Source organism: Macaca fascicularis, chromosome 12 (genome assembly GCF_037993035.2).
Source record: "Macaca fascicularis isolate 582-1 chromosome 12, T2T-MFA8v1.1".
In the NCBI taxonomy this organism is placed as follows: domain Eukaryota; kingdom Metazoa; phylum Chordata; class Mammalia; order Primates; family Cercopithecidae; genus Macaca; species Macaca fascicularis.
In genome coordinates, this window is record NC_088386.1 from 17997606 (window position 1) to 18008829 (window position 11224).

At 41.9% G+C, this 11224-nt stretch overlaps 1 long non-coding RNA gene across 2 annotated transcripts in view; it reads left to right on the top strand.

Annotated features, from left to right (window-relative positions):
* LOC135966515 (uncharacterized) overlaps positions 1-7117 on the top strand; it is a 53824-nt gene extending 46707 nt beyond the window's left edge. The window contains exons 3-5 of one of the 2 annotated variants that reach the window (XR_010579846.2): positions 1340-1455; positions 4143-4236; positions 6985-7117. This is a non-coding gene — a long non-coding RNA (uncharacterized lncRNA). The remainder of the gene's footprint in view (positions 1-1339; positions 1456-4142; positions 4237-6984) is intronic. The other variant, XR_012421079.1, reaches the window with a different exon arrangement.
* Positions 7118-11224: the final 4107 nt, after the last annotated feature.

The window sequence follows — 11224 nt, forward strand, 5'->3', positions numbered from 1 at the left end:
ACCAATGAAATATGACACAGTAGAGACTTGAAGAGTCCTTGTGGTTTGGGCTCTTGGACCTCTGCTGTCACGTGATGAACTAGGCTCACCTTCTTGATGAGGAGAGAAGCATAGTCCAGTCATCCCATCACCGCAGCCAACACCGAGACACGTGTCAGGCATTTGACTGAGGCCATCTGGAACCAGTCAGCCCCAGCTAAACTGCCAACTGACCACAGATGCATGAGTGAGCCTAGCTAAGATCAGCCAGAAGAACCGCCTAGCAAAATTATGAACTAAATAGATGGTTGTTTTAAGCCATTGCGTTTTGAGTTGGTTTGTTATGCAGCACAAAATAATTGATACAAGCTGCAGCATGAACCAGATACCATGCTGGGATGTCTCTTTACCATCGTCCTGGGGCTGTCCTCTGCTTTTTTCCTGCATTGGATCTCATATTTCTAGTAATCCATGTCTTCCTCCTGCTTGGTTTCCTTCAGTGACTTCCCAAGAAAGAGTACATGAGCAGTAAATGAATTGTATGAAATCTTGCATGTCTGAAAATGTCTTTTTAAAAAATTTTTTCCGATTCTTACGTTTAAGTGCTAGTTTGGTTGGGAGTAGAATTCTAGGTCATTAACTATTTTCTCTTAACATTTTGAAAACCTTTCTCCATTGCTTTGTAGCCAGTACTCCTGTTCACAAGTTAAAAGTCTATGCCAAAAGATGATGAGATCACCACTTAGTATCTGAAATAAAAGGACAAAGCTGAATTTACTCCTTGCTCCAGTGAGAGCTATGATGCTCAGAAACAGTCTTTCCATGCAGAGCAGACTACTAGAGTTTTGAGGAAGCATGATGAGTTCAGGGAGTTCAGAGACTGCAGTAGGATGTTATCATTTGCAGAATCACAATTCCTTAGGGGAAACTTCGTTGATTGTTCACCACTCAAAGGTGTTTTTACAGGAGTGAGTTCATCTACCACTGGCTGTTTTTCAGAAACAAAGACCTGATCTGATGAGTTGGCTTGTAAAAGTGTGTACATTGAGGGGAATTGTGTTTATTGATTACATGGGTTTAAAACCAGTTTTTGATAGCTACTTATTATGACTACAGAACAATTGCCTTTCCCTAAGTTTTGGGGAACATTTTTATTCTCCTAAATTGCTGATCCTGTGTATATGACCTGTATATTTTTCCCCTTTCTACAATCTTGCAGGATCTTCTCTTTGCCTTCAATGCTTGAAATTTCACAATGTGTGCATTAGCCTAAGACTGTATTCACTTAATACATTTTTCTGTCTGGAAATTCAGATTATTAACTTCTCTTCATTTTTTTTTCTTTTGGGTGCTCTATTAGTCCATTTTCCTGCTGCTGATAAAGACGTACTCAAGACTGGGCAATTCACAAAAGACAGAGGTTTAATTGGACTTACAGTCCACATGGCTGAGGAGGCCTCACAATCATGGCTGAAGGTGAGGAGGAGCAAGTCACATCTTACATGGATGGCAGCAGGCAAAAAAAAAGAGCTTGTGCAGAGAAACTCCCATTTTTTAAAACCATCAGATCTCGTGAGATCCATTCACTATCACAAGAACAGCATGAGAAAGACCCATCCCCATGATTCAGCGTCTCCCCCTGGCTCCCTCCCACAACACATGGGAATTATGGGAGCTACAAGATGAGATTTGGGTGTGGACACAGAGCCAGACCATGTCAGACGCTAACACCCTTGACCAATTTCCTAATTGTCTTACATTTGTATCACCTATTTTCCATCCCCTTTTCTTTTTGCTGGAAAAATTCTCCACTTTATATTCTGACCTTTCTATTGAAAATATTAATTTCTAGTCAGGTGGATTGGCTCACATCTATTATCCCAGCACTTTGGGAGGCTGTGGCTGTAGGATCACTTGAGCTCATGAGTTTGACACCAACTAAGGCAACATAGTGAGACTCATTTCTACAAAACATAAAAAAAATTAGGCGGGCATAGTGGCATGTACTTGTAGTCCCAGCTACTCAGAGAGCTTAGCTGGGAGGATTGCTTAAATCCAGGAGGTCCAGGCTGCAGTGAGCTTATGATCATGCCATTGCACTCCAGCCTGTGTAACTGAGAAGGATCCTGTCTCAAAAAAAGAAACAAAGAAAGAAAATAAAATACTCCTTTCTGCTATATATTTAATTTTCAAGATCTTCTGTATGCGTTTTGTTCCATTTATTTATTTGCTTATTTATTTTTGCATAGAATTATTTTCTTGTTTTGTGGTTATAGTAGCTTCTCTTTGTGAGATGTTTGACTTTTATTTTATCTTTATTTCCTTGACATTACTTTTTTTTCTTTATTCATTTTCTGTCTTCCGAGTTAAAGGCTTTCCTCACGTATCTTATCATCGTTGTATCTGATAATATTTAAGGGTGAGATGCTGAAACACTGGCTGGAAGCCCTGAGAATATGAGAGCTGGTCTGGTCTGATGTGGGTTTCACTGTAAGAGCATCAGGGTGGGCTGGGTCTACTGAGGGAACTTCTGATGTCAATATCTTTCCAAGGTCAGGTCTTTCATAATGGACCAAGCATATTTCCCAGAGAAGACTCCATGTCCTGCCTGGAGGGTGAAGGTCTAACTTTCAGTGTTCTTGGCCCAGAGAAGGAAAAGATGGATATGGTATGGGGTATCCCAGAAGCTAATATGCATAAATTCACTTAATCCTCTATTTTTAGTACAGTTCTCTCACACTCAACTGCACTGGTGTTCTTCTAGTGTAGAACCATCTATTTTACTCCATTCTGAAAATAAGCTATCACTCTTTTGCCAGTTAAGGAAGGTGCAGTCTCTGGGATGCTGCACAGATCTGGGGAGAAGGCTAGGGATCCAATCCAATTCCTCCTAAAGAATACTTCCAAACAATCCTCCTTATTTAGTCCATATCCCTTTTACCCTCACTTCTTCAGGGACCTGCTGCCATTAGTTTCCAAGTCTTCAGATATGCTATAAATCAGATTAGTTTTTAGTTTTCTCTTCTGCCTGATGGGATTTAAACTTCTCAAATCTTCTCATTCTATCACTATGTATTCATCTGTTTTCCAGCTTCCAAAACTGTGCCTTCTTCAGCTCTCGCCATCTATTGGGTTTAAGCCTTAAAATATCTATTTACTGGTAGTTTAACTGGGATTCCTGGAAGTCAACAACATAAAAGTGTATGTTAATCTCCTACCTTTACACAAAGCTTGCTTTTCATTTTCCATTTATGGGAAGTGTGTTAATGGCTTCATAATTGAATCTAGCTTATAATTTATTTGTGATAGATCTAAAACTGGTTAATGAAAGGTGGCTTCAATTATAGTAGGCTTAAAGCAATGTCTTTCTCCTTAAAAATATAGAAAAGAAAAAGCAACTCAGCACTAACCTAGTGAAGGGGGATACAGATAAGTCAAGATTGGTGTATGGGGGATGGGCACGGTGAATCATGCCTGTAATCCTAGGACTTTGGGATGCCAACGTGGGTGGATCAACTGAGGTCAGGATTTCAAGACCAGCCTAGCCAACGTGGTGAAACTCTGTCTCTACTAAAAATACAAAAATTAGCTGGGTATGGTGGCACATGCCTGTAATCCCAGCTACTCAGGAGACTGAGGCATGAGAATCACTTGAACCTGGGGGCGGAGGTGGCAGTAAGCCGAGATCACACCACTGTACTCCAGCCTGGGCGATAGAGCGAGACTCTGTCTCAGAAACAAAAACAAAAGTTAAACAAAAGATTTGTGTATGGGAATATTCTTTCCATGCGTTTGTATGCCCTTGCTAAAATGCAGGTTGCATAACAGCCTTAATAAGAAAATTCCTAAGCCTGTGTAAACTTGTGGGAGGGGTGTAGTCACGCATAATCTCACACTGAAATCTGCCAAGGCAGTGAATACTATAGAATTCACAACTTCAGTTTTCATTTTGCCCCACAACTCAGAGCTGGAAACATATGTGCTTATGAATCTTTGTCAAGTTAATCACTTTTTCCTTTTGCACCAAAAATTTAAAACAGACTTCTTAACAACTGTCGCTAGCGTAATCTGTTTACTAATCATATGATAAATCACACTTGAGGTAAGTTACTGTTGTTCTGCAAGTTCCTGCTACTCTGTTAATTGCCGTCATTTTTTTCCAGAGTTGTGCTCTCCTGCAGCCTTTTGGGGATGGCTGGCTTCCATACCCAGAATCAATCACACCGCGACACTGAAAAAACAAAAATAAACAGGAAAGTAAGTAGAATCAGGTATTTCATCTCTTTGTGAAACGTCTTCTCATTCTCGGCCTGAAACCATTATTTACCTTCCCAACCTTAAGAAAATCTTTCCTGCATTCTGCCACTTGTTGAAAGTTACCTTTGACCTTCCGGTGGTCTTCTCTCACTTCCATTCTCTTTCAGCCCTGGCGGCATTTGTGAAGATGGCTCAGACCCTCTTTACTGACAGATAACTTATAAAACAACTTACACATCATGAGCCCCCATAGACAAACTTCATTTCCCACCTCGAACAAACCCAAAGCTTTCCTCCTTTAACTATATCCTAATTGGTAATAACAAAAGCATATATTGAACAATGACTTAAATATTGTGCTAAGAACTTTACATATATTAATTCTTTTCACCATCACAGTGACACTATGAAATACAATCTATTGTTATACCCATTTTTATAAATAAAAAAATAGAATCCAGAGAGTTTATGTAATCTGCTCAAGGAAAAACATTGGTCAGTGGCATGCCGTTTGGTAACTGGTACCACCAACCATGAAGTCAGTTGTCCACACCAGAAACCTAATAATCAGGATTAATTGTTTTCTTTCCCTTTCTCTCCACATTCTTACCATCTCAGGACAAGCTACCACCATGTCTCACCCAGACCACCGCACCATCCTTCCAACTATTTCCATTAATGTTCCTTTATAGACTATTCTCCATATAAATGACATATGAATTTGATAAATCCATAATCATAATGAGATATTTTTTTAAATCTCTTTTTTTTTTTTTTTTTTTTTGAGATGGAGTTTCACTCTTGTTGCCCAGACTGGAGTGCAATGGTGCTATCTGGGCTGACTGCAACCTCCGCCTCCCAGGTGCAAGCGATTCTCCTGCCTCAGCCTCCTGAGTAGCTGGGATTACAGGCATGCGCCACCACACCCAACTAATGTTGTATTTTTAATAGAGACGGGGTTTCTCCATGTTGGTCAGGCTGGTCTCAAACTCCCAACCTCAGGTGATCTGCCCGCCTCGGACCCCCAAAGTGCTGGGATTATAAGCATGAGCCACTGAGCCCGGCTGGTAAAAACCTCTTTCAAAAACTGACTTCATGCAGACAAAATAGTCATATGACTCAAAAAGATTTATTTTTATTGTGCAAATAACACAATTAATGATCCAAATCTTATGGAAATATATGGAACACTACACACACACACACACACACACACAAATAAAGAATACACAACAACACTTAAAACATTTACAAAAATTGGCTGGGCATGGTGGCTCACACCTGTAATCCCAGCACTTTGGGAGGCCGAGGCAGGCGGACCACTTGAGGTCAGGCGTTTGAGACCAGCCTGGCCAACATGGTGAAACCCCATCTCGACTAAAAATAAAAAATTAGCCAGGAGTGGTGTCACATGCCTGTAGTCCCAGCTACTCAGGAGGCTGAGGCAGGAGAATAGCTTAACCTGGGAGGTGGAGGTCGCAGTGAGCCGAGATTGCGCCATTGCATTCCAGCCTGGGTGACAGAGCAAGACTCCATCTCAAAAAAAAAAAAAAAAAAAAAAAAAATTTGCAAAAATTGACTATGTCTTATGTCTTAAAGTGAGTCAACAAACACCACAGTCATTATTATATAGATCACATTCCCTGATCACAATATGATAGAGTTACAAATCAGGAACAAAAAGATAGTTAACCCCTCTGTGCGTTAACTCTTCTTTACTCTTCCCTCTATAAAAAGGAACTAGCATTTTCCAGCTCCCTTGGTCGCTGGCAACCTGGTAGGCTCTGCAATGGGAAGCACTGACTGCAACCTGGGGTGGCACAGGGGGAAAAGGCAAAATGTTCTCCACTTCCTGTGGATTGCTATGGGGGCATAGGGAGAGGATTCCTTACAGAGAAATTCATATCCCAAAAGGCAAGTTCTGGTTTTGAGCCTCCTCCTCGTTTTGCTGACTTCTTTGCACTTTGTTCACCAATCTAACTTTTTTCCTTTCTTTCACCATTTCTGTATAATTCCTTGATGGATGGATGGATGGATTGATTGATTGATTTTTTGAGATGGAGTTTCGCTCTTGTCGCCCAGGTTGGAGTGCAATGGCACGATCTCGGCTCACTGCAACCTCCACCTCCCGGGTTCAAGTGATGTTCCTGCCTCAGCCTCCCGAGTAGCTGGGATTACAGGCATGCGCCACCACGCCCGACTAATTTTTGTATTTCTAGCAGAGACAGGGTTTCACCATGTTGGCCAGTCTAGTCTCGAACTCCTGACCTCAGTTGATCCACCTGCCTCAGCCTCCCAAAGTGCTGGGATTACAGGCATGAGCCACTCCGCCTGGCCCCAATTCCTTGATGTTTGAAGAATCTGTAGCTCTGTTAGGAGCCTCCACTTGTCCTACCATCACCCCTGGTCTATATAATAATGACTGTGGTGTTTGTTGACTCACTTTGAGACATAAGACATAGTCAATTTTTGTAAACTGTTTTTTGAGATGGGGTCTTGCTCTGTCACCCAGGCTGGAATGCAGTGGCGCCATCTCGGCTCACTGCAACCTCCGCCTCCTTCACGTCTGCCTCATAAACTTTATGATAACAGATAGACTCTAAAACGTCTGTCTCTTACCTTGACTTTTCTCTTGATCTTCTTTCTCATGTTTATAACTATGTACAGGACATCTCCACTTTACATTTTCAGAATGCCAAATTTTACATGGATAAAACTAAATTTACCATCTGCCTCCCCACTCTCTAGAATATGTTCCTAATGCGGCACTTGACTCCAGCACTTTCCCACAAACACCCGTCCTGGAAATCTCAGATACCCTCGGGGTACTGACTGCATCTCTGTCATTAATGGCTTTTGTTCCAAGCCCAGAGCCTGACAGGTATGTAAAGATTTTTCAAATGATTGTTAGACTCCTTTCTCTTTCTCATTTCCAGTCCCTTTCTTCTTTATTTATTTATTTATTTATTTATTTATTTATTTATTTATTGAGACAGAGTTTAGCTCTTGTTGCCCAGGCTGGAGTGCAGTGGAACAATCTCAGCTTACTGCAACCTCCACCTCCCAGGTTCAAGTGATTCTCCTGTCTCAGCCTCCTGAGGAGTTGGGATTACAGGCACCCGCTGCTATGCCTGGCTAATTTTTGGTATTTTTAGTAATAACGGAGTTTCACCATGTTAACCAAGCTGGTTTCAAACGCCTGACCTCAGCTGATCCGCCCACCTCGGCCTCCCAAAGTGCTGAGATTACAGGCATGAGCCACCGCTCCCGGCCTCCAATTTTTATACCTCTGTAATGCCCTCTCAAATCCCTTCTCCTCTTTCTATTTCGTTGTGACTAGTCCTCTGGCTGCTCACCTGGAAAGGCAGTGGAGAGGGTTGTAACTCTGGGAGTTGAATTATAACTAATTTAATGACGGTGTTTAACAAAAGCCGTGTTAAAGGCAAAGTGCTTCTGTTTCAAAAATTCTCTCAAACCCAGTTTCCTCTTGGCAACAATCAGCAACCACAGCAACAATCAGCAACACAGAAGAAGACTTCTTTGACTAAATATGTGGGGAATTTCCTGACTCACGTAGCAGCAGACACCAGCTGGATGTCCTCCAGTTCAATTCTGACACCATCTACCTGGAGATAGCATCAGATTCTATTGGTTTGGGGCTTAGTCCCCAGAACTGCCCATTCCACAGACACCCGTTGCAAATCTGGGCCTCTGGAACTTCCGACCAACCAGCTTCAAGTTGGGGTTCCCACACCTTCTCTTTGTGTTGGGTTAATTTGCTAGAGCAGCTCACAGAACTCAGGAGAACACTTAAGTTTACTGGTTTGTTATAAAGGACTTTACAAAGAACACAGATGGAGAGATGCATAGGGTGAGGTATGGGGAAAGAGGCGTGGAACTCCCATCCCCTCCCTGGGTCGCCACTGCCTAGGAACCTCCATGTGTTCAACTATCTGGAAGCTCCCTGAATCCAGTCCTCTTGGGTTTTTATGGAAGCTTCATGATGCCAGCATTCCTTCCCCCGGCTTATAGGGCAGTACCATCTCCGGAGAGGATCCTAAGACCCATAGTCAGAAATGTGGGGTAAGATTAGAGTCCTGTCTTGGGGAAGGTGAAAGAAGGGCAGGAAAAGATCAGAGAGATTCTGTTTTCTCAATCTGCTCCTGAGGCCTAACACACCCAACCTTATAATGAAAGATTGTAACGAGGGCTCTGGGAGATACGGTCCAGGAACTGTGGACAGAAATGTGTATATATGTGTGTGTGTGTGTATATATATATATACACACAAAATAACACCATAGCTTCCTAGCCAGCAAGGAATGTAATGTCTTAATGCTGTTAACACAACTGAGAAAAAAAATGTTTCAATCAGATGGGGCATTGGCAATTGGAAAACAACAGCAAAGGCTAAGGCCAGCGGGTCTGGTCAGGTTAGTTCAGGATGCCTCTCTGTAGTGATTATTTTGTTGGATTTAACTTCTCTAGAACCAGTGTAACCAGTCTCTACATTTCTGGCAATCCCACACCGTTCCTTCAGTGATCCAGGCTCAAAATGTATAAATGACGGCTGACTCTTCTTCCCCTGTAGTCCTCATTGTCTACTTGACTGAACCTTTTTGATGCTTACTCATTTTTTTTCTCTTCCCTCCTCCCAGCCAACCATAATTTCAGGTGCTTATTAAAACACACCCAGATTAATCCTCCAATTAGACCTCTGTGCCTCTTCCTGACCCTCCCAAGAGTCCTGCCCTACTATTACGTAATGATGTAATAAGACCCAAGAGCAAGTATAAGGATTCCCAGTGGTCTTTCCATCCTGGTATTTAAAACAGGCACCAACAGGCACGGTGCTCGCACCTGTAATCCCAGTACTTTGGGAGGCCAGGGCTGGAGAACTGCTTGAGTCCAGGAGTTCAAGACCAGCATGGGCAACATAGGGAGACCCCGTGTCTACAAAAAATTAAAAATTAAAAAAAACCCAAAAAACTAGCCACTTGTAGTCCCAACTACTTAGGAGGCTGAGGTGGCAGGATTGTTTGAGCCTGGGAGGTCAAGGCTGCAGTGAAATGTGATTGCACACTGCACCCCACCAGTTGACAGAGTGAGACCCTGTCTTATAAATAAATAAATAAATAAATAAATAAATAAATACATACATACATACATACAAAACAGGCCTCACTTTCCTTAGGGAACCCTGGATCCTCTCCCTACCCCAGACAGTTGGGTGAGTTCTCTGCTTTCCCCTAAACATGTTATGCTCACACTCAGCCCCCAGGGTTTGCACTCAGGGTGCCCAACTCACAGTCATACTGCAAAGTCCCATTTCCTCCTTGAGTCCTTTGCTGATATGCCCTGGTTTACACTGATTCCTTCCCTGGCTTTCTTTAGGCCCAAAGACATTTAGGCAAGGGCGGATAGGCCATATTGCTAAGGAGGCTTACCCTTGAGGGCCCCTTACTTGGACAGTCCCCTCCAAGACTGTGTACCTAATTTTTATTTATAATTTTGCATTATTTTCCTTAAGAAGATCATTTAAATTGTAAAAGCCCCAGGCGCCACACAATCTAGATCTGTCACTGAATTTAGACATTAATTTATGTTCTGTTAAATGGGAATGATTATGGTGAAGGTTGCAGTATGACTTTCAGAGCCCCAAGGCACTTTTGCCTTCATAGGCCTCTTTCTCCATGAAAATGATCACCAATTATATATTGTGACTGTGTTGGTATAAAGACTAATATAATTCATCAGGGATTATTTTCTTTTTTTTTTTCCATTCTGATGCTAAAATGAACAAAAACATTTTTACGAGCCTCTAATAGTATCATGGACCCTAGACATAGTGCCTACTGAGCCTAATGGATAAGTTGACCCTGATTATAGGGCACACAGAGAAGCCTGGTGAGTAATAAATGAGACGGTGTGCATACAACATTCGACGAAGTGCTGGCGCATATTAGGTGTTCAGTGGATGTCAGATATTACTTTTGTTATTATTACATGCCTCTTTCATATAGAAATGCTTACTAAATTGGATTGAATAGAGCTTATTTTACACTAAACCATTTGTAGCAATGGGAGTTTGGAAACAGATATCACTTTCTTATACATTATAATGTAATGTCAATTAAAGCTTTTCTGTTTCCCGACTTGGTACCCATCGTGTATTTACAAGCAGTTACTGCCTACGGACTAGGTGCTTAGATGTCTTGAATTTGAACAGAGCTCCTTAAACACTAGGTTCCCAAGCTCCACTCAAGAGATTCTGACTCAGGGGCTCTGGAGGGAGATCTGAAAATGAGTACTTAAAAAAAACCTTACTCCCATGGCGATTTTGAAGAGCAGCTAAATTTGTTGGAAACCACTATCACAGGCAAGCCAGTAGAGGTCAGTGACAGCTGAAAGAGTGGCATATGGGGGGCATTAGCTTACCTCTTCCCAAACACCCACCCTCTATCACTGCAAATAAAATGAAATGTCTGCTATGCAAGTGCAGTTTCAAGACAAGTCCCGTAGGCACTGCCTTCCCAATCAGATTGTACCACTAGCCCCCCTAGTAAAGTAATTCTGGAGTAGTCTGCAGAAGAGATATAATTCATATTGTAGCTTTCAAAGAACTTCCGGGATAGATATCAACACAAAACCAAGATAGCATACTTTTAAGATTTTAAGGATCAGATGAGTACTGTGGACGGTGAGCACTCCGAAGAGGAAGCAATCACAATAGACTGAGTTGCTGGGAGAGCCTCAAAGTGAAGAGTGACTTATGTTGAATCTTGAAAGAAGGTGGACCTGAGATATATTGAGACAGGAAAAAAAGAATAATGGACTGGGGGTCAGGGGATGCAGGAATGAAACTGGCTTTGCCACGCACTAGCTGGGTGTCTTTGAAAACGAAGATATGAAAAAATATAAACCTGTCAACATCTATTCCAAACAAAAGAAACCTGGTATAAAAATGCTAATATTTGCAAAAATATAA